The sequence below is a fragment of the Manis pentadactyla genome, chromosome 11 (genome assembly GCF_030020395.1).
Source record: "Manis pentadactyla isolate mManPen7 chromosome 11, mManPen7.hap1, whole genome shotgun sequence".
Lineage (NCBI taxonomy): Eukaryota > Metazoa > Chordata > Mammalia > Pholidota > Manidae > Manis > Manis pentadactyla.
The window spans coordinates 31,921,359-31,944,000 of NC_080029.1; the positions used below are offsets into that span (position 1 = coordinate 31,921,359).

The 22,642-nt window shown below is 43.9% G+C and overlaps 1 protein-coding gene and 1 long non-coding RNA gene across 6 annotated transcripts in view; one reads left to right on the forward strand and one right to left on the reverse strand.

The window, feature by feature from the left end:
- SUSD6 (sushi domain containing 6) overlaps nucleotides 1–22,642 on the reverse strand; it is a 118,262-nt gene that overhangs the window by 87,863 nt on the left and 7,757 nt on the right. Inside the window, exon 1 of one of the 5 annotated variants that reach the window (XM_036913361.2) lies at nucleotides 5,385–5,520. The exons of 2 other annotated variants lie outside the window; for them this stretch is intronic. The gene's annotated coding sequence lies outside the window, so the exon portion shown is untranslated. Of the gene's footprint in view, nucleotides 1–5,003; nucleotides 5,356–5,384; nucleotides 5,521–22,642 lie in introns of those variants that run through there. 2 more of the 5 variants (XM_036913365.2, XM_036913363.2) reach the window with 2 other exon arrangements.
- Nucleotides 501–3,939, forward strand: LOC130679486 (uncharacterized). The gene is made up of 2 exons (XR_008992452.1): nucleotides 501–3,742; nucleotides 3,807–3,939. It is a non-coding gene; the product is annotated as an uncharacterized LOC130679486 (long non-coding RNA).

Here is a 22,642-nt window from a genome sequence, read left to right on the forward strand (position 1 = left end):
ATTACTAAATATCACATATTGTATGATTCTATTTATATGAAATGTCCCAATAGATAAACTACATAGAGAGAGCAAATCAGCAGTGACCTTGGGCGAGGGGGATTGTGAGGAACAGGGAACAACTACATAAGGAGTTTCTTTCTTGGATGATGAAAATGCTCTGAAATCAGATTACAGTGATGGTCATACAATTCTATAAATATACTAAAGTCTAGTGAATGATATACTTTATGGGTGAATTTAATGAAATACAAATTATGTCTCAATAAAGCTATTTAAGGAAAAAAACGACAAAATAAAATGACCCCTCTGAAAAAAATCTACTTGAGCAAACTTAAAAATAATCTATATGTGTAGGAGAGGATATTTAGATATTTGATGGAATATTACAAAGTCATGAAGATAAGCATAAAGACTATGTGTCATTATAGGTATAATGCTAAATGAAAATAACAACACAAAATGGAATTTACAGGGACTGCCAACTGAAAAAAAAAAAAGAATACATGAAAGTGATGTTTGTTAGGATGGTAATATTAGTGATTTTCCCCCCCACTACTTTCCAAACCTTCTATAATTTCATTGCAGTATACTGGCATTTTAAAAAAAAGTCCCCTTAGTCTTCCTTCCAACAGTTTGCCTAGACTACAACTTAAAATGCAAGATAAGCAAAATCGCCTTACTCTCTTTTTCAGGATCCCTTTTTTAAACTTCCACCCACTTAGTTTATTGAGAACAACCTAAGAACAACCCAAAGAAGGAAAAATGGGATAAACATAGCTATCCCACTCTCTGACTCCAGTTTCATTTTACTGGCTTTGTCAGAAGCGGAAGCCCAGTCTAGCCAAAATTTCAGCAAGGAGTCTACACACAGGGCAATTCCATGCTCTTATACTTCTGTGGGTGAAGGCAAGTCACTGCTGGCAGGAGATTATACTTGGAAAGATTAGACATTCCCCCTCCTTAGGAAAGAATAGTGAGAAAGGGGAAGCTGGGAAAGAACCCCTATTCATATCTCTTCTCTGAGATTTTGTGTCCAATCTCCAACTACAGAGAAAAGAATCCTGAGCCATTTAATTTTTCGCCACAAAAGATCCTCTTCTGAATAATAAAAAATTGTCAGTCACCACCTCTGCCGTCTGCAAACCCACCGAGAACCTATTACCGTCATCAGGAATCCCAGACTAACTTTCCCCAAATTAAGCAATGGGGCTCTGCCAAAAAAAAAAAGTGTAACACTTGTACATGTGTGTGGGAGAATGGAGTACATTTAAGGCACACTGCTATCAGGCAGTTTTAAGGAGCTATTAACACTGGTGACAGTAACAGGGAACTACATCTGTTTCTCCTTGAGAAAAATAGCTTCAGTGATATCCTATTTCAGGAGTACTGCATGAATTCTTGGCATGCAGTCTTCAGATGTTCTAAGGGTGGCTATTTTCTTTTTTTGAGATGTAAGAGCCAGAGAGGGAGAATGTATCATCATCACACGAGATTCTGTGAAACCCGTTCAGTTCTCACTACAATCGTGGCCTTTTCTGCTGTTGCTATACCAGAACATTCACAAGAGACTCAAACGGCCCCCAGCTCTAACAGCAGCCCATGTGGCCTTTCACGGCTAAAGTGACCCAGCTGGCACCACTGTAAGGTCTACGAGCAGACTTACACACTTCAGTAAGAATGAGAAGATGAGAGTGCAAACAGAAGAACCTTGCTGATTTCTAGGCCAAAGGACTAAAAGAGAAAGAAAAAGGACACCATCATAGACACATAAAAGAAAAGGGAACATCCACAGGTACCTGACAGGCTCTGCTGCTAAAACCTAAGCCTTATAAGAGATGCCTCTTTCCCCAGCACCTCTACTTTTACAGATTAAGGTTTTACATAGAGATAGTCACCAACTTATAATGGCTCTTGCCTTGAATCACAGCCAGGGTGGGAGCCAATAGATCTTGATGCCCAAGGACAGTCACCCTAACGCTGTCCAGAAATTGCTTCATTGGTCTCAGATTGCTAGCCACTAGCAGCTTCAAATACCCATCACAAAACCCTCAGCCCCAGCCTCAAGCTGCATCCTTCAATCCCACCAACATGGAAAGAGCCCTCCCACATTACAGACATTACTGCTCACTGCTCGAGTTTCCAAGTTTTCTGCAATGTAGCAACATAACTTAAGAATATTAACTTTTAAAAAATAATTCCACTAAATGAAATTTCCCTATGGTGAGATATGTGGGTGGCCCTTAGACTGAAGCCATCTTGAGGGGAAACCAGGAGAAGGAGTCTCTATTATCATTTATGTATTTGTCCCAATGCTTACCCTTAACCCAAGTGTCCTTCCCTCAACACTCAAGTCTACACTGGGGCAATATTTGCTTTCAAAGTTAAAGAAAGGAAAAAAGGCACTGAGCCTCAATTTGTTCCTTCTCATCTTTCTCCTACTTTTTGTGGGAATGAATGCCCCCTAAACAACACTCCCCTACTGTCCAGGCAGACAGAAGAGGGAAAATGAATCCTGCTTGCCAGCTTCAATTCAGGAGCTCAGTAAAATGCTTCATACATGGCAGTTACACAACCGGGCACAGTGGCTTTGCTGACATTCCGGTCTCCACATGGGCATTTGAGACCTGTGAGTGGGCCTCAGAGCCCTGCTGCTGCCTGTCAGTAAACTGCCCTTGGTAAATGGGGAACTTGAGGGGAAAGAGGCACATGTGCCTGCAAGCAGCTCTGCTACAGACATTCTGCCCAGTTCACTTGTTTGGGGATGGAAATGAGGACAATTACAGGACTCACTAATTATTTTAAAGTATTACAATTCTCTGAGCCCACAGACAGATACCAGCAGTTACCTGGTTGTCAGAAGAGCTAAGGATATGGAAAAAGAATACAAGGAAATTAAAACATAAGGCAAGTTTTTATCTGGGAGATGGAAAAACATGGAGGGAAAAAAACAATGCTTAACAGCAACAAACTTAAAATAAGTCCTTGCTTTTAAGAAGCAAGGTGAATTATTACTTTTGGAAGGTACATATATGTCTCTCTGGTGGGAGAGGGTAGCTGTAGAAATTGCTGCCCCAGCAATAGCAAAGGAGGAAATCCCCTGCCAGGAGATGCACCATCACATAAGAGCAAGTTCAGTCACCACAAGATGGAGACCCGCCAGGAAACCAAACTGCTGAGGTCCCTTCATCGGCCAGCCTGCATCTGTTAATACCTTATGCTACCTTTCAGCAGGTTAAACACTGCAGTACAAAGTGGGATGGGGGGAAGCAAGCCCCTATCTGAGTCCCAGATACCTGTGCTAGCTGTGAGTGAGAATTTGTTCTGTAGTCCATTTCTACTACAATATGCAAAAAGCTGCCCTGTGGACAGGAAGTCCTATCTGTTCAGCTTCATACCCATATTCTCTTTTATTTAACTCATTGGAAAAAAGCTCCTTAAGCAGCAAACGGCCACCAATACAAATTAAGAACCTAACCCATAATAAATTGACTTAAAGACTGTGAACTCCAAGGCATGCCTGGGTTCTTACTGCCGCATCCCCAATACCTAGCACAGCGCCTAGCATACACTCTGTATGATATAAATACTTGTGAGTACTGAAAGAAAGTGAGGTAAAGAAAATGAGTAAAGAAAGAAAGAGTAATTGAATATTGTGCAGACATACCATAAATGTATATCTTGAAGAGTTAAGGATGCTCCTGATCTGAGAAACAGCCTGAAGAAGTAGTGCTTTGAAAAGGTTCTAGAAAGACTGTAGTTTCAATTTTAAGAGAAAAAGCCTGAAGAAGTAGTGCTTTGAAAAGGTTCTAGAAAGACTGCAGTTTCAATTTTACGAGGTAAGCAAACTAAAAACTGACAGTATAATCTAGTAGTTAAGAGCATGAGCTCCACCATTAGCTACCTTTGTGACCTTGGGCAGGTTATTTAGTTTGCTGGTCTCAACTGAAAAAACAGGAGTAATAACGTTTTCTACCACAAAAGTATGTTGTTAAATGAGATCAAGAAAGTGAAGTTTTTGGCACAAAGCTTGGTACACAGTGAGTCCTCAAGAATTTTCCCCTATTTTTGCTACTATTGTTGGTTTATTAAATACCTCCTTTATGGAGCGGGAGGTAGACACACATCCCACAACCAACTGTGTAAAAATGTTCATTTTGGGTTGAATAAGCATCTAGCTAAAAATGCAAAGCTCAGAGAAGTCAGAACTCAATGCCAAGCACATGTCTCTACTAGCCTCCACTAGATGGTGACAATTTGGGTGTGGAATTCCCAAAACAGAAAAGGTGTGTGTGTGTATGTGTGCATCATTCATACATATATTTTTAAACCAGAGGAATGAGAGGAGCAGAAATGAACTAACCACTGTGAAGAATAGGAAGACACACTTCCCACTTCTGTAGTTCTGGAAAGGGAGTAAGCACCTACGGTTTACTTGCATTAGGTAGTTTTGCTGCACCTCTGTACCAGGTCCAGTTGCCAACAGCAACAAAGCCCAGCAAACCGTCTGCCACACAACAATTAGTGGGAATCGCAGCATTTGACCTCTGCTAAGATGTTTAACTTCCCTCGAACCAGAAAAGGCTTGATTTGACTCCTCTTTTCCCCTGGGTCGTATGGTCCCCAAAACCACCTTCCGCTACTAATCTCATTAAAGGTAACTTACCCTTCAATAGCCACACAGCCATAATAACCATGCGGGAGGGTCTGACCTACACTAATTTCTGGAGTCTCTAAAAACCAGGAGTGAAAAAGAAAGTCTACATATATAAACAGGAAGTGGCTTGGGTGAGTCTCAGAGCGGATAATAAGGAGAGTTTTTCAGATAAAAGACCAGACCAGGCGCGGGGGCTCCAAAAAGCTCCGGTGCTCACACACACCGACTCCAAGGTTTCCTCAGGAAATCCACCGCTGCCAAGCCAAACCTGCCCCCGCACAGGACCCGCAACTTTAGTCGGCTGGAGGGGAAAATAACAGTAATAAAAAAGAGGGCCTCTGTCTACCTCCTCTCCAGCGGCTCGTAAAGTGTGGTCTCCACCCTGAACTCCCGGGCAGGGGGCGCGACCTCGCACGCCGGGCGAGGCCGGGGTGGCGCTCCCGATCCCGACCACCAAGCCCCCAGCCGCCAACCCGCCGTCTGGTCCTCCTCCCGGTCTCGGCAGAGCCCACACCACATCCCATCCAGCTTCCCCCGGCCCCACGCCCCGCCATCCGGGTGACAGCGGGGCCGGCGCAGAGAGCAGCAGACGCCGGGCGGCCGACCGGGCTCCCCAACGTTCCTTCCGGGCAGTGCGCGTCTGTTCCGCGCCTCTGACAGCCGGCCGGGCGCGCGGGTGACACAATGCTCCGGGCCCCGCCGCCCCCCAGCCGCGGTGACAACTCACCCGGAGAACGGCGCTGTGCCCCCTGGAGGGAGGCGCTCTCAGCTTCCGCGGCGCCGGGATCCTCTCCGCTGCCTGCGCGCGCCTGCAGCCCTCTCGGGTCTAGGCGAGGCTCCGCGTGCCCGTGTCTGGCTGGCGCTGCCCGGCGCTGCGGGACCAGGAAGCTGGAGGCAGGGGACGCGACTGCTGCCGTTTTAGGAGAATGGAACGCGGCGGCGGCGGGGGCTCCCGCGTCACTAGCCCAGCTGTACCTCGCGGGTGGGGAAGGGCTTCGGGAGGGGGGGAAGGGGCGGGGCCAGGCGTGCACGCAACCAGCGCAAGCGTCACGCCGCCGCGACCTCCCGGCTGGGAGGCCCTGCGGATCGACGGCTGCCAGCACGCACGCGCCGCCGGCGAGAGCCGCAAGCCCCGCGGGGAGGCGACCCTGGAGAGCGGTGGGGGTTGCTTAAAGGGACAGTCACGCTTACTGCTCTGGAGTGGACCCGGCTGTGGTACCGACTCGGACTGCGCAGCGTTTGCATTGAGTTTTTCAGTTCTTTTGCTATTATTAGTATTTGTATTTTTTTGGATATTATTGGGATTGTTGGATTACTATTATTTGCAAAGAACTGGTTTGCTCTCAGATTCCCAAGGCGTTTAGACGCTTTATTAGCTCTAGAATCGCTCGCCAGACTTATCTGAAGCAGGTCTTTATCTCCCTATTAAGCCGTACTCCTCAAACTGCAGGAAGCATTAGGCGAGTAGCCTGTCAAACTCAAAATTGCCCAGGGGGTGGGTGGGTGTAAAATGCAGATTCAGGGTTCTACCCTCCAGCCTTTCTGATTCAGTAAAGCTAGGTAGGGTCAGACTCAGGAATGTCTATTTTAGCAAGCATTCTGAAGTCACTCCTTAGAGCACACGATGGCTCTCAAGGTTGAAAAAACTGAAGTTCAGCACTGAGGACTTGGCAGACTGGGGGCTAAAACCCTGCCACACTCCTCACTTTATTTCCCATCCCGCGTCTTGCCTCTTGGGGCTATTTTCCAGCACATACATTGTGAGCAGCGTGTGCAGTGTATAGCTGCATTATTCGTTGGTGATCTCATTGCATCCTTAGGAGATAAGTCCTCCGTTTCTGTTTTTACAGGGTTTGTGGCCCCAAGATGGTGATGATTGCGACTTTGTATCTTCATGCCCCAGGGCCTTCATACAGTGCTTATCTCAGAGGTGCCCTATTTGAGAATCAGAGTCTGCACTTGGACCAGCCTCAGAACAGCTGGGTCTAGCAGTCTCCTCCACCTAGACGCCCTTTGGACAATGATACTCCCTCTGAGGGCCTCTCACCCAGCATAGCTCTGGCAGGTTCTCTAGAATAGTGCTGTGAATTAACAGGGCATGTCATTGAAGCAGCTCAAACAAGGCAGAATGCCTCTCCCTGCCCCACTCCTTATGCACACACACCCATCCCCAAGAGAATCCTCCTCTTCTTTTTCTACCTTTTCCCTTAGTCTGCCCTTGATCTGCCTTCTTTCTTTCTTTGCCTTACCAAACCCCAAATCACTGGAAAAGATGGACACCCCTCCCTTCCTGCCCATTTCCCTCTTTTATGGAGCTTAGCTTCCCAGACCACTAAGGGGCTGAAAAGCGAAGAGTGGGTCTCCCTGGGGCTGCAACAGAGCTCAGCAACCCTGTATAGGCTGCAGAACACCCCAGGCAGACATAAAGCCCAGGAAGGGAAAGGAAGCAAGGGAAAGGGTGGGGAAAGAATTAGAGATCACAAATAGGAGAAAAAAAGCAGATTGAGCAGACCATCTGCAAAGGCAGCTTGGTGTAATGGACACAGCGTTAGGCTGGGCATCGGCGTACTGGGCTTTGTCCTGCAGTCTGGCCAAGAACCAGCTCAGTGACCTCATGCAAGACCCATCATGTCTCACACCGCAAAATGACCTCTGAGACTCTATGCAGATCTGTTACTCACTATCTAAAGATCCTCCTATGGACCCCACAGTGTCCACAGAATGAAATCAAACTCACAATTAGGGACTGAATCTAATGCTTTCCTCAGTCTAGCCATCCTCTCCATCCCTCCACACACCCCACACACCAGCCTCCCCATGCCACCTGTGTGCCTCTAATGTGCTACCTATTTTCACATCTCAGAGCCTGCGCCCACACCTTTCCCTCTGCCTGGAGAGTCCTCCCCACTACTCTGGACAACCCTCTCTTCCACCTTTCTGTTGAATTTTGGATAAGCCTCAATTTAACACGTATTTCCTTTATCTTAGATTGCTAAGATCAGGGGTGAGTCTCTTCTCCTTTTGTAAATGCTGGCTTCCCAGCCTCTCCTCTCCCACCATTTCCTCTCAGGCCTGAAGTTCCTCTGGTCTTCTCTGCAGAACTGAGCAAAATTCCTGTAACATTCTGCGCTGGGCCTTGCTGATCTCACCTGAAAAATGGGGGTTGTATGTCCTGGCCTAGGTTAAATATTTTTATGCCATTGCAGAGATAATTTTCAAGATGAGAGTTAAAAATAATTTAGACTTAGAGACCCTCAAGTAGGAGGAAACATTTTTTTAAGTTAAAATGTTTAAAATGTTTTATTATTTTTTACGTTTAACAGTTTTATTGAGATATAACTAACATACTGTACAGTTTAGTTTAAATGTATAAATGTATATTTATAGTATACAATTCAGTGGCCTTAGTGTATTTACAGTGCTGTACAACCATTACCACAGTCAATTTAGAACATTTTCATAATCTCAAAAAGAAACTCTATCCCCATTAGCAGTCACTCCCCCACTTGCTCCCACCTCACCCTACTCTAGGCAACCAATAATCTACCTTCTGTCTCCACAGATTTGCCTATTCTGGATATTTCATGTAAATGGAATCACATAATATGTGGTCTTCATAATTGATCTTTTGTATTTTATATGTAACATGCATTTTAAGGCCACAGCCAATATTTTATTTCCAGTTATTTATTTGGGCCATGCTTTGTTCTAAATGGACTCCAGGGGGCTCTTGCAGCTAGTATTCCTGGTTCCTTCCAAATTTCCATACTCCAAGTCTAGGCACTAGAAAATGGCTTGGGGATTAGACCCTGGTTGGTGGTCAGTAGAGAAGTTAGTCATCCCAGTCTGTCTGGGCCTAAGGGGCTTCCGGAGTCTCGGGACTGCTGGTGCTAAAAGTAGGACAGTCCTGGACAAGCTGGGATGGGATCACTCCCTTGGTAAGAGTCAGAGGGCATTTTATTCCTCCTCCCTCTCCCAGGAATCTAACTAGGAGCTTGTGCCATTACCACTTACAAGGCAGGAAAAGAAGCTTAGCTCCCTGAAAGCAAAGGAAAGAAAAGGTTCAGAATTAGTAATTGATATCTCTGTTGCTGTCGTTATTATGTATGACAACAGGAATGACAGCTACAACTTATTGAACACCTACTGTATGCCAGATATTTGGTAGGGACTTTATATTTGTTACGACTAATTTTGACAACAGTTCTCCAAGTTAGGTATAATTAACACTACTTTACATGTGAGGAAAGTCTCAGACAGATTTTTGTGATATCAAAAGCCATATAGCATATATGCTGCAAAGCCAGAATTCATTCTAGTTTATTCCAAGAGTCACACTTTTTCAAATAAATCATACAGCCCCCAATAAGAGTAACAAATTATTACAAAAATTGTCCTTACATACCTCTTGATCTTCTTAAAAGTGTTTTCTTGCAAAGCAGCTCATTTTATTTGCACAACATCCCCATAAAATGAGGCATAATTATCTCCCAGTTTTGCTCATAAGGAAGTTGAGGCACTGAACAGATTGGCTTGTCTGACCTCAGAAAGGAGTTTCTTGTTTCAATTCAAGATTCCTTGGGCAGCCTTCAAAGACCCATGAAAGTAAACAAGTAAACCCGCTTGACCCCAGGGGAAATGGAGTATTCAAGCCACCTGTCAGCACAGAAAGTCAAAGTCCAAGGTGGATGGGCCAGACAGAGCTGGGCCAGCAGAGCTGAGAGGTGGTTTCCACTCCTGGGAAGATCCTGAGCACAGGTGGTTGTCTGAATATGTGAATACATGGGCCCGCACCATCACTCCTCCTCAGACATGTCAGGAACCATGCCTGGTGGCCCAGACCCAGCTGGCCACTGGTCAGAGGGGGCTTTGCAGAGGTCAGAGGTCAAAGTTCAGAGCAGTGCTGCTCAGAACAGCAAGAATAATTCCCTGGGACTCAACCCCGAGCCCAGCCCTGGAAAATGTACACCCGCGGTTATGTGAGCAGGTGTGTGCAAGAGGGTGACCCAGCCTCTCTTGCTTCTCTGAAGCACTGACAGGTTTTTGACAACATCTTTCTCTCTGACACAGACCAGGAAAGCTGGGTGAAAGTGCTGGCCCCACTGTACGCTCAAGGAAAAGCCAAGGTAGCTAAGAGCATCTACTTGCTTTGTCTTCAGGTGGTAACTGCCCAGATGCCCCTCCACAGGTGCCTCCCAGCCTGATCACCTGCTTCTCCTCCCTGCCCTTTGCCCACAGGCTGGGTGGTGACTCTGAGAGCTGGCAGGGAAGGAGGAAGGCACTGAGGGCAGCTAAACGCCTGAAGCTCTCCCAGACACAGCCGGCTCACAACCCCACCCACGGCTCTGGCCAGTTGACACCACATTTCCTTGGGGACTTTGTTCCTCAAGGCTGCCCTGGTGGTTCATTTTCATGTGACTTAACAGTGGCAAAGCAGGGCTGTGTGATTGGCTTTGCATGCTCTGTGAGGCAGGTGGCCAGAGGAACAGCGGCACCTCCCTCAGACTGTCTCGGGAGGCAGAGGCAGGGCTGTGAAGTTCTGGCAGCCACTGCCAGTCTTACTAAAGAGTCTGCCAAGCACTGTGCTCAGTGGCGTAACATACATGAGCTCATTTAATCCTGTACCAACCTATAAAATAGGTATTAATACTATCAACTCCACTTTACAAATGAGCAAAGTGAGGTACAGAGAGGTTAAAGATAAGAGCAAGGTCACAGTTACTAAGTGGCAGAGCCAGGCTTGCCTGTCTCTTAGGAAATACAACTGCAATTTTCACTGCAAAAGACAAACGTGATTTTTAAAGGAGGATCAGAGCCAGTTACCTGTAGTGCTAGAGCCTGCTCATACTATGTCTCAAGAATTAACTGTAAAATTTCCAAGATTTTTGTGAGCTGGTTGCTAACCACAGTCATTATTAAAAAATTAAATTATATATATGTAAAATCAAATAAATTGTATTTTTAAAGTAATAAATACTCAAAACTTATCACTTCCCAATTATTTCACCACATTATACCTTTAGGCTTTCAAGTTTAGTTACATCTATCCTATGTGTATGGTGGAAATACTACATAATATTATGCTGTTTAGCATCTCTTCCCAATTCCATGTTCAACGACATCTCATGGACAGCTTGAAATCAGAAATGGTGGAAGTATTTAGACCATGGAAATTAGCAAAGACTACAAATTGCCCCCGACTCCTGGAGGAAGTTGCAAAACATTTGCCAGGATGTGTGTCTGCAGAAGCCTCCTTGTAGGGATAGTGAACCCAGCACAAGTGACCCAGTGCTAGATAAACTCACCAGTGAAGCCAGTAGGGTGAGCCACCTGGGGTGCCCCAAGGGGACAGCCAGACCCCAGAGATTCTCCAATTAGGTAGGTGAAATACAACTGCAGTTTTCACTGGGTGGGTGAAAAATATCTGATGCCCAAAAAAGTGTTTCAGTTCCATTTCCCTGCACTGAAGTGCACTACTAAGATTTCTTTTTTTTAAATTATCCCTGGTCGAGTTGTAGAAGGGGCAGGACCTCAGAGGAAGCCTGCATGGAAGAAGGGACAGCCAGTCCCAGTCCTTTGTGAATGCCTGACCCCTAGTGGTGAGATTGAAAATGCTGGTCCCTGCCCTCTGGCTTTATGGCAAAGTTTTCAAATCTCTCCCTCCACAGAGCACAGCCAGAACGTTCCCCATCACTGGACAACAGGGAAAGTCTTTGTGGGACAGACAAATGGACCATGGAAAGAAGCACCTGCTTCAAACCAGAGGGTCTCAATTATTTCCTCAGAACCTATGCCTTCTTTGGTTAGCAAATATAACATTGCCTTACTACCATGAACCGAAAATCGCAGATAACATAATCTCCTTACATACATAATTGCAAAAACTAAATAAATGCACACATACACGTTCACCAAAAGACATCAACAAGAATGTCCACAGCACCATTATTCACAATAGGCAAAAACAGGAAATAACCTGAAAGTCCACCTACAGAAAAATACATCATAGTATGTCCATACGATGGAGAACTATGCAGCCCCGAGAATGAACAGAGGTCAATTCACACAACACAGATGAATCTCACATTATGATTTTGAATGAAATAAGCCAGATACAAAAATAGTATATACTGTATGATTCCATTATATAAAGTTCAAAGACAGGCAAAATTAACGTCAAGTGTTACAAGTCAAGATGTAGTTACCTTCAGGAGGAATTGCAACAGGGAAGAAGTATGAGGGGACTTCCAGGGAGCCAAGAATGTTCTGTTTTTGACCTGAGTGCTGGCTGCACAGGTGTGTTCACTTTGCAAAAGTTCATAGAGATGTATACATATGTTTGGTTTACTTTTTTGAAGAATGTAGTTATCATTAAAAAGTTTACTAAAAAACAATCAATCAATCCAATGTTTGCACCTAGCATGACTTTGACAAATAGGAATGCAGATGGATGCAGGAGCTTGGTTTTAGGGACTCAGATGCCTTGAGCAACATTGCTGTCTGTTCTGTGATTTTTTCTGAAATGGTGAGCTCTTGGTAAAGTGCTGAAAAGTAAAGCATACTCTTCCTGAAATTTACATGATAGTTGTATTTCTGATCAGTATAAACAGGGTTTTTTTTCCTACATAAACATCCGATGGGGCACACACTACGTTCCAGAATCTGTGGAAAATAGGGCAGTTCCTTGCTACATGAGGCCATCCTGTCCATTCCAGACCAACTAGCATCCCCCTGACCCAAACCCCTTGTCTGTGAAGTGGGGATAATAGCAGTATCTACCTTGGAAGGCTGTTGTAAGGATTAAATAAGTCCATTTCAATAAAGTGCTCAGAACAGAGTCCAGCACACAGTAAGCACAAAATAAGAGCTTAATATTATTTTTATCACCCTGACCTCTCCAACTATTAAATGCCAACCATGCTGTCAATCATTATAACAACCAAAAATACCCCCACAGTTGTCCAAACAACCCTAGGGGGTGACACTGCTCATTACAAACCATGGCTTCAACCCTACTGGATGACCATAGCTTAGAAAAAGCAGCATTATTCACTCACTCGTGCATTCATTCATTCATTCATTCATTCACTGAGTATATGCTTAGGACAGCTTTGTTCCAGGTCCCGCCCTTCAAGTTGTCAGCAGGCTGAAAGGAGAGACAAAGATGTCTACAAATAATGAAAATACAACATGATAACATGATAAGTCTTTACATAGCCCAGCAGCAAATTGTCTATCTTAGGCCCTAGCCTCTTGTGAAGGAGTTTGGTATGCTTGTGGCTGGTTTTAATTTTCTTACTTAGTTGCCAGTATTTGAAAGTCAGAAGACATGTAAAAAAAAACAAAAAACACTTCCTGCTTGTCTTTAAAACTTCAGAGCTTTGTAAACACTGGGCCTGCATTTGCCACAGCTCCCACCTGACCTTCGCTTACTTTCCCTCCCTTGAGGACTCTGGAGCTTGGAGCCGTTGTCTTGATTCATCTGCTGGTAGCTATAGAGACCCTGAGGTAAACTGAAAGCTTCCAGGAAGGACAGATGAGTAAGCATTCAAGGAAGCAGTTAACTTGGGAAAGAGCACTGCAGAGGCAAGAGTGGTCAAGGCTGTGCTCTGAAAACAGGGCCTGAGGTTATTTCCGAGTACCTCGTGGTACATGGAGGCAGGTCACAGAGTCCTTGAGCCCCCTGCAGTAGAAAGAGGCCTGGGACCAGCTGGTAGCCAGGCCAGAGCTTTGAAGGTCCCCAGGGCTGAGACCAGCCTACTGTTTTCTCTGCATACTTGCTCGGCAGAGGTACAAGTTCAACACCAGAGTGAATGCCAGGGCTAAGGTGCTGTCAGACACTGCCCTACAGTGTCCTTGATCTGGGCCTGCCTGTCTCATGCCTGGGGGAGCCTTGGGAGATGAACAAGAAGCATGAGGAAAGTGGCAGGAACTGTGCGGTCCTTGGGATCCATGCAGGGCTGGCCTGATGTGTGACTGAAGGGGCAGGGCAGGGCTCCCACCACATTTCTGAAATACACAATTAAGAGAGTCACATCCCCTAGCTCAGCAGTTCTCAAACTTTTCTGTGGACACAGATCACCTAGGGATCTTGTTAAAATGCAGGCTCTGATTTAGTGAGTCTCAGGTAGAGCCTGAGGATCTGCATTTCCAACAAAGCACCAAGGATCCTGCTCTGCTAGTCTAAAACCTCCCTTAGAGAGTCTAGTTCAGGATTTCTCACCTGCAGCACTCCTGGTGTTTTGGTGCAGGTAATTCCTTGCTGTGGGACTGTCCTGGGCCTTGTAGGGTGTTGACAGCATCCCTGACCTCTCCACACTAGATGCCAGCAGCAACCCCCTAGTTGTGACAACAAAAAGTGCCTCCAGATATTTCCACATGTGGCCCATGGGAAGATACAAAATTGCCCTTGGTTGAGAGCCACTGCTCTGGAGTCTAGAAGAGCTCTTAAAATATAAAACAGTTTATATGTTTACAGTCTTTGCTGGAATCTAGAGAGCCTTCAAGGCCCTGAGGCAGAGCAGACCACATAATTTGTGGAGCCCAGTACAAAATCAAAGTGCAGGAGTCCTTGATCAAGGAGTAGGGTGAAAAGTGCTGTTAAAGGTATTGGAATATAAAGCTCTTGTCTTTAGAAATATTTTATTACCTATAAAATGCAAAAGGGATAATAGTGATGCCTAAGTAACAACATAAACTCCCAAGTTATAAAAAATGACTTTTGCTCCCATATTTTATATAATGTAGTAAGTAGTAATACTTTATTAATGTTAGACCTTATCTAAGAATTTTCTGGCTTGCTTTTCTGCAACTTCATTTATTAGGTCATTAAAATTTGTAATTTTAGCAACTTTATTTTCAATAAGTGTAATTGAAAGTAATGTTAGTTGCTCTTGGCAAATGCAAGATTGCAAGTAATTTTCAACAATTTTTAATTTTGAGAAGGATTTTCTGCAGAGGCAACTGTTATTTGAACTGTTAAGAGTGTTTTATGGGCTGTGACAACTTTGGAATACACTTCTGATAAATTATTTCAAAATATAAATTTTAGTGCATTTGGAGCTGATGATTCTTATGGAACATATTTTCTAAGCAGATTAATTCTTCATACAAATCAGTTTCATACAAGTCTGAATTTTATTTTAAATGTAAGTTTACACAATGGCCTTTTAATGTTTCCTCCCAACTTTTCCTATAACTGTGAAGGTCATACAAGAAACTGAAAGTGGCTTCGTCTTTTGTATATAATTTAAAACATTTATTTATGCATTCTACCTTCAATTACAAGAAAAATTAATTTTGAAATTGTCTTGCTTGTTAATACTTGGTTTATCTGAAGCTTCATATGTATGAAGCGTTCTTTTCCATGTAAATGTGATGACCTTTAAGTCTAATTTCTCTTTCTAAGCCTGTGAATGTTTGTTTTGCAATTTTGTAGCAGTTTTCAAAACTGAAGATTCTAAACTCCTTGAAGAATTCTAATAATTCCCTGATAGGCTCTAGTGCAGTACCTATATGTATGTTGGTATTTTTGTAATAATTTACTGACAAAGTTTACTGCCTTGAAAACCAGCAATTTCTATCCAGGAGGTCAGATCTGAGAATTATTGTTTGTACAGAGACTGCAAGAATGGATTCCAGGGCCCAAACTGGTCGTTCACCACAGGTCCTGCACTGCCTTCTTTCATCTTCTGCAGTTTCTGCTGCTGTTGCCTATTGTTGCCACCAATCTGGGCCCAGGTCTGGCCTGGCACCTTGGGGCCCAGTGGTGCCCCAGACCGTCCTAGGCATGCACGTGCATGCAGGGCCACCAGGCCCATTGCTCTGTGTTCCTGCTGCCTGCCCTGCTGTGTGCTCTCACCGGGTGTCTTAAGTACATTCCACTGATGCATTAAATTCCACTTACAAAACACTTACTTGTCTATTTCAAAGATAATATTATTAAGAATTTCCAAATAGAGACAGAAGAACATTAAATCAAGGCAGGGTCCTCCTGAGCACAGGACCTTGCACACCAAATAGGTGGCACTGCTCTGGGTAGTGATAGTGGGTAAGATGAAGCTTAGTGAAGCAGTTCCGCTGGGAACCCATGCTCCTCTGAGAGGCAGCAGGAGCGCATATGGAAAGGGGAGCTAGAAAACCGAGGCAAATGTGGTGGTGATTTTAGAATCAACACAGGCAACCCCTGCACAGCTCCTGTGGCAGGCTGCTCTGCCTCCCAGCAGGGACAAGTCCCTGGAGAAAGCATGTCACAGGGACTGCCGGTCCCCACAGTTACTTAGGGAGTGAACCTCCAACTCCAGGGTGCTCTCCCTCACCTCCAGCTCCGTGCACTTTCTCTATTTGCGGCTCTCAGACCCATTCCTGTTCCTGACTTCACTCCAACTTTTCCCTCCCCTGCTTTCTTGGTCCTGCCTTGCTTTGTAAATTTATCTGGGGGCGGCCCCAGATCTTCCTTGGTGGTAAGAAATACTTCCAGAGAAAGATTAATTTCAGGGGCATTAGAAAAATGAAAACCTTCTCCCAAAGGCCTAGAATAAGTAGAAAAACATGACAAAGGGAAAATGGCTTCAAAATGCAAATACCTTTTGAAGGCTTCAGTGAAATCCAAGCCTCCAGCTTCTCAGCAGCTTGCGGGGAATGTCACCACAGCCTGGGAAGTAACCGCCCAAGAACAAGCCAGAATCTTGGGCTGAGATGAACAATGACAACAGAGAATCTGCTCAGCTGATGGAACAACGAGGCCCCAGACACACACTGTCAGCAATGACTCTGGGGCCTTGGCTTCTAATAAATTACATGTGTGCCTCAAGGTCTCAGTAAAAGAGCAGATTTACATTCACAACAACCCTGTGAGGCCGGAATCATACCCCGCTTTCAGCAATGGGAAATGTAAGCTCAGAAGAGTCAAGTAACTAGCTCAAAGTCCCCCAGCTAGTAAGTATCAGCCTCAGGATTGAAACCCAGGTCTGCCTGACTCCAAACCCAATGACTTTTTCTGGGATAATATGTCTTTGCCCCAAAGCTGCCCTTAAGAAGATCAGTGAAGTCAGCAAAATGTCTCTCATCATGTCTTTTCAGCCTCCTAAATTCCCCTTTTTGCTTTCTTCCTCTTTGCTCTGACTCAGCTACTCGGTGCTTCAAACTGGTAGTGCTAGAATTTCAGTTGTCATAACGTGCCCGTGGACAGAGATGTTCTCCAGTTGGCATACCCCTTGGGTCCCTCAAATCTGCTATTTCAAAAGGTGGTAATATCAGTGCTGGCTCAGCAGCTGGAATTTGTGCACAAAAACAGTTTATGGGTATGGGACCTACATTATTATTTCTACTGTTTTTCTCAAAGCCTGGCTCCTTTGCAAATTTTGGGCATTAAACTGTTTCCATTTTCAAAATGGGGAGGGTGGCTGTAAAGCTGCAAGAGAGAGGAACATCCACAGAGTCCTTTGTGGGCTAGGTGTCAGGGAGGTGTTCACAGGAACACTCATTCTGTGCCCTTTCTTTCCATCTGAAAGGATTCACTGTGATTCTAGTCTCTTGGGCACTCAGCAGGTCTCCCCAGGGACTCCTGACAGCTGACCCTTCCTTGGCCTCTCCATCGGGGCATTGTCTACAGGTCTTTGTTCCACCGTTTTGTGAGCTATCCAAATCCCAGTCCACGCCTGCTGCCCGCCCAGCTCTCTGAATGTGGGCCATCCACAGGCAACATCTGCTCCAGAGGCTTCATCCAGCATTTGGAAGGTTTCCCTGCCGAGAGCTCCGGCCTGGCACCACTCCCAGCCCCAGTCAGCAAAGAGCTGAAGCATTTATGTGGCTTTTCCAGCAATGGCTTTGCATGGTCTAGGGAACAGCTTTGATCTCCATGGGGCTGGGGAGGGCTGGGAATGGAGGGAGGAGGCACAAAGCTGAGAGGGAAGGCAGGCTTGCTCGCACTTGCTCAGGCTGCAGACCTTCCATTCAGCAGCTGAAGGCTTTGTACAGCCCTGAGGAGTCCACAGATGTGACTTACACACTTAAAATTCAACTTTGATACTAATCTTCAGACAGAAATAGCTGTCAGTGTCAGTTCTGGCAGTATACTGTGGAATTTGGAGTTAAGAGAGGTGTCTATGAATGCACCTTTTTATCTTTTGGAGTTCACGGGTCTCTATGAATGTAACTTCTCCTCTAGTAATGAGGCTTTTAAACGTTATGTGATCATATTAACAGAGACACTCTTTCCACAGTATTTCTGTCTGGGTTCCCCAACTTCACAGATTATTCTAAAGTATTGCTCTATAATACACCTCGGGGGAGGACAAGGCTTCTGGACAAGTGATGACATAGATGCTTATAGTAATTTGATAGAGGTCACAGAATTTTACAGAAAGAAAGAACCACATAATTAATAATCTACTGACTTTTAGTCCCCCAAAAACAATTTAACTAACTCAGGGGCCTAAGATCCCCATGGTGTCTCTGGCATCAGAATCCTACAGCAGTTCCCCTAGACCCCTCTGCCCAGTCCCGGCCCCCCGCCCTTTCCCAATGGGTCCCTCTGTGGCCTCTCTAGAATCACTGAGTGTTCACTCTGTGATCTCTCAGGCTTGCCCCCACCATGCACCTTCTTATAACCTGCCTCAGGCTCGGCCCTCTGGCTCTAGCTGATGTCCAGTCCACCCCCGAAGGGCCAAAGCTACACCCCATGCTACCCCTCCTAGCCCTTAAGACTGGCTCTCAGGGCCTGCTGGGTTCAGGAATGGATTAGGTGAAAGCCCATCACCACTGACTGGTTGTTTCCTATACATCCTCCAGGGGCCCAAGACCCTTCCTGTGCTCTTTTACACATACCCTAAAGGTCTCATCCATCTCTACCTAAAACTGGCAACACTGGTTGGAAAACTGAGCACCAATAAGACTCCTGCTTCTTTTCCATGGCAAGGTCTCAAGCTCTAATGGAAGCTGAAGGGTTGCCAGCTAGCTCCTTCCTGTTGGGCATGTCCTTACCATTATCAGAACATCTCCACGAGGAAAAAAATTAGTGAGAATGTTTCATATCTTGATCTGAGTGATGGTTACATGAGTGTATACATCTGTCAAAATTCATCAAGCTGTACACTAAGACTTGCACATTTTATTGTATATACTTCAATATAAAGGATAAAAAAATTAAAGGGAAACTTTTTTTTTTTTTTTTTTTTAGATAATTATTTTTTATTGAAGGGTAGTTGACACACAGTATTACATTACATTAGTTTCAGGTGTACAACACAGTGATTCAACATTTATATACATGATAATTCTAAGTACCAGCTATCACCATACCAAGTTGTTACAATATTTTGACTATATTCCTTATGCTATACATTACATCCCGGTTGCTTATTTATTTTACAATTGGAAGTGTGTACTTTTTCTTGGTTGTTGTTAGGGCATCTCTCATATTTATTGATCAAATGGTTGTTAACAACAATAAAATTCTGTATAGGGGAGTCAATGCTCAATGCACAATCATTAATCCACCCCAAGCCTAATTTTCGTCAGTCTCCAATCTTCTGAAGCATAACGAACAAGTTCTTACATGGAGAACAAATTCTTACATAGTGAATAAGTTACATGGTGAACAGTACAAGGGCAGTCATCACAGAAACTTTTGGTTTTGCTCATGCATTATGAACTATAAACAGTCAGTTCAAATATGAATACACATTTGATTTTTATACTTGATTTATATGTGGATACCACATTTCTCTCTTTATTATTTTTAATAAGATGCTGAAGTGGTAGGTAGATACAACATAAAGGTAGAAAACATAGTTTAGTGTTGTAAGAGAGCAAATGTAGATGATCAGGTGTGTGCCTGTAGACTATGTGTTAATCCAAGCTAGACAAGGGCAATAAAACATCCACATATGCAGAAGATTTCTCTCAGAAAGGGAAACTTTTAAAAATAGAGCATCTCTATGAATACCACATCTCTTTTTGTGTGCTCTTAAAGACTTTTATAACACTTATAAGTCTTCAGGCATTTTACTAGGCCATTGCTTCAGTTAGTATTAACTTCACAGAGATCTAACTACTGTGGCTTAAACACACACAAGATAGCTGCCATAGCTCCAGCCATCACATCAATATTCAGGCAGTAAAAAAGGAAGGTCAGAAGAAAAGGGGGTACTTTCCTGGAAGCCCCACTCAACCACTTCTAATTACATCTTTCTGGCTACTCCTATTTTCAAGGAAGCCTGGGAAGTGGAATGGTTTAGTTAGGTATATTTCTAGTCCCAGTAAAATCAATCCGTATTCTATATTAAGCAACATGGTAATAACAGATATTGGGTAAGCGATTAGGAATCTCTGTCCTACTACTTTTTAAACCTTGTCTTTCCTGACACTCCTGGGCTAGATGTGATTTAGAAATCAGAATTCCTTGGATTTTATAAAGTTGATATGGAACATAAACTGCATATTATGTAACACCCTCACTGGGGTCTGGTACAGCACTATATAGCCCGCACATTCACTTTTCTGTAGTGAAACATTTGAGCCATAAAGTTAAGTGTGAAAAATAAAACTATAAATTATCTCTCATTAATTCAGGCTAGATTTCATTACCTAACCAGTTTTTATGCCAAACTTAAGGGGAAAACTCAGTTTTTAGAACTTTTGGGATTTCACAGTCATGAATAAGGAGTTATGACCCTGTACCCTTATTTTACTTAGGAAGAAAGCAGGGCTCTTCTTCCTTGGAGAAGTTAAGTAATTCATTCAAGGTCACACCAGCTTTAAGTAGTGGAACCAAAATTGAAATATGGGTTGTCCAACTACCAAGTGAGTGCATGGGGAAAGAGGTCAGCAGGAATTCAACATTCCATGACCATGCCCAGAGTCACAATGAAACAACACAGGAGTGCCTGCTTAGATAAAGTCTGCTTCAGGGAAGTTATATTTAAAGTAAAGTTTTATAAATACATTTTAAATGCACTATAGATAAGCTTAATTTGTAAAGAAACCATATGCCATATATTCCAAACAGTTCAAATGAGTACTAATTTATTTCTTTTATAGTTCAAAGATCAACTCTTTTTCATTATTTATATAAAATAATACATTTTTATATTACATGTGCATAGCACAAAATTCAAAATGTACCAAAGTGAGAAGTAAAACAGTTCTCCCACTAATTCTTCCCAGAGACCATTGCAGTGGCTTTTTTATGTCTCTTTCCAGAGATGGCACCTAACCAGAAATTACCAAATATTAGCAGTGGTTGCTCTACATAATGAGATTAAAGGTGATTTATTTTCCCTCTTTGCTATACTTTTATATTGTTGTGATTTTGTGCCAGTTATTTAACCCCACAGAGCCTCAGTTTCATCTTTAGTAAAATGAAGATATAATATTGTCTGTATAGCACATGTATATAGTATGCTTGTCCCAGAACCCAGCCCAGAACAGATACTCAATCCTTCCCCCTTCAGGTTTTGGGTCAGGCTCAAACATAGCCAGCCTAGGCGCCAAGTGTACCTATGTGTGCTGGCTACTGACTGAAATGTTTCCCTGGGTATCTCGTCTTTTTGTACTGGTGAAGTTAGTAGGTGAGACGTCAGGATAAGAGGGCCTCAAAACCTTTCTGGAGTTTGTGTCCTCCTCTTCCTGTCCTCGTCCTCTTTCTTCTCTAGGCAAAGTACTCTTGGGCCCACGTCTCTGCTTCAAGACTGGAGGCCCAGCAGCCTTCCAGGCAGATCCAGGGTGTTGCCTTTGCAGAGTTAAGGTATCAAAAATTGTGTCAGCACTCTCCTATAGTTAATAGGGACAAGATTGGCTATATAATTTGCAGGGCCCAGTGTAAAATGAAAATATAGGGCCTCTTGTTAAAAATATATTAAGAAGATGAAAACAGCAGAGCATTAAACTAAGTGCAGGGTTATATATTAAATGTGGGGTCCCCTGAGACTGCACAGGTCTTAGGCCCATGAAGCTAGCCCTGGAGAGGACCAAGATATGCTTTGTTCCCCCAGGAAGGCCCTCTGTGGGCTGCCCCCCATTTCCCTGCCACTTTCGTAAGATGTTCACCAGCATTGCTTCCTCTCCATTCCACACCTAAGGGGATTTGCAGGAAGACAGGCCTTGGAAGAGATACTCCGGGCTCAGATGTCTACCTACCCAGCTAGCCAGCCAGCCACAGAGATGCAGAGTTATCTCCTTCAGTGATCTCTTTGCTGTTCTGAAGGTCTCAAACTGATGTTTGCCCAGCACGGAGTATCTGAATGTGAATGTCTAGGTAGGGCATACTTGTTCTCATGCAGCCAGGATCCCTCCGCTTCAAAATTGCAAGGACCTTCTGCAGAGGATACAATTATCTGGCTCTCTGAACATTTTAAAAACTGAGAGTCTTACATGAGTCAGCCCACCTTATTTTCAGTCAGATCTTCTCCAGGAAACATGGGGAGGATATTCTTCAGCAACTGGTTTCCCTCCACTGTTAGTCTTTGAACATCTTCACAGAGACACGGCTTTGATGCTGATCTGGATTTTAATCCTGATGCCACTAGTCAGCTGGGGTTAGAGGAGTTATCTGGTGTAAACCACAGCTCACTTCTAGGCAGTCTATTGATAAGCATTAAGCATTTTTAAAATGCCCATATCCCTACTTAAATTGGTGTATACTTAATAAGAAATCCTTTGCAGCTATTAAGATGCATAGGGAAGCTCTTTATGTGAAGATGGAAAATATCTCTGATATATATATACTAGGTGAAAGGGTAAGATGTCCTGGTAGTGTAACAATTTTTGTTTTTAAAAAATTGTGGAATTTGTGAGTGTTTTGTTATGTATATAATTGTCAAATCACTCTATTGTACATCTGAAACTAATATAATATTGTGCATCAACTATACTTCAATTTTTAAAAAGTTAAAATGTGATCATGCACACACATATCTCCTGTTTATATGGGTTATCTCTGGAAGCATCAACACAAACCCAGTTTCAGTGCCAGAGCAGGAAATT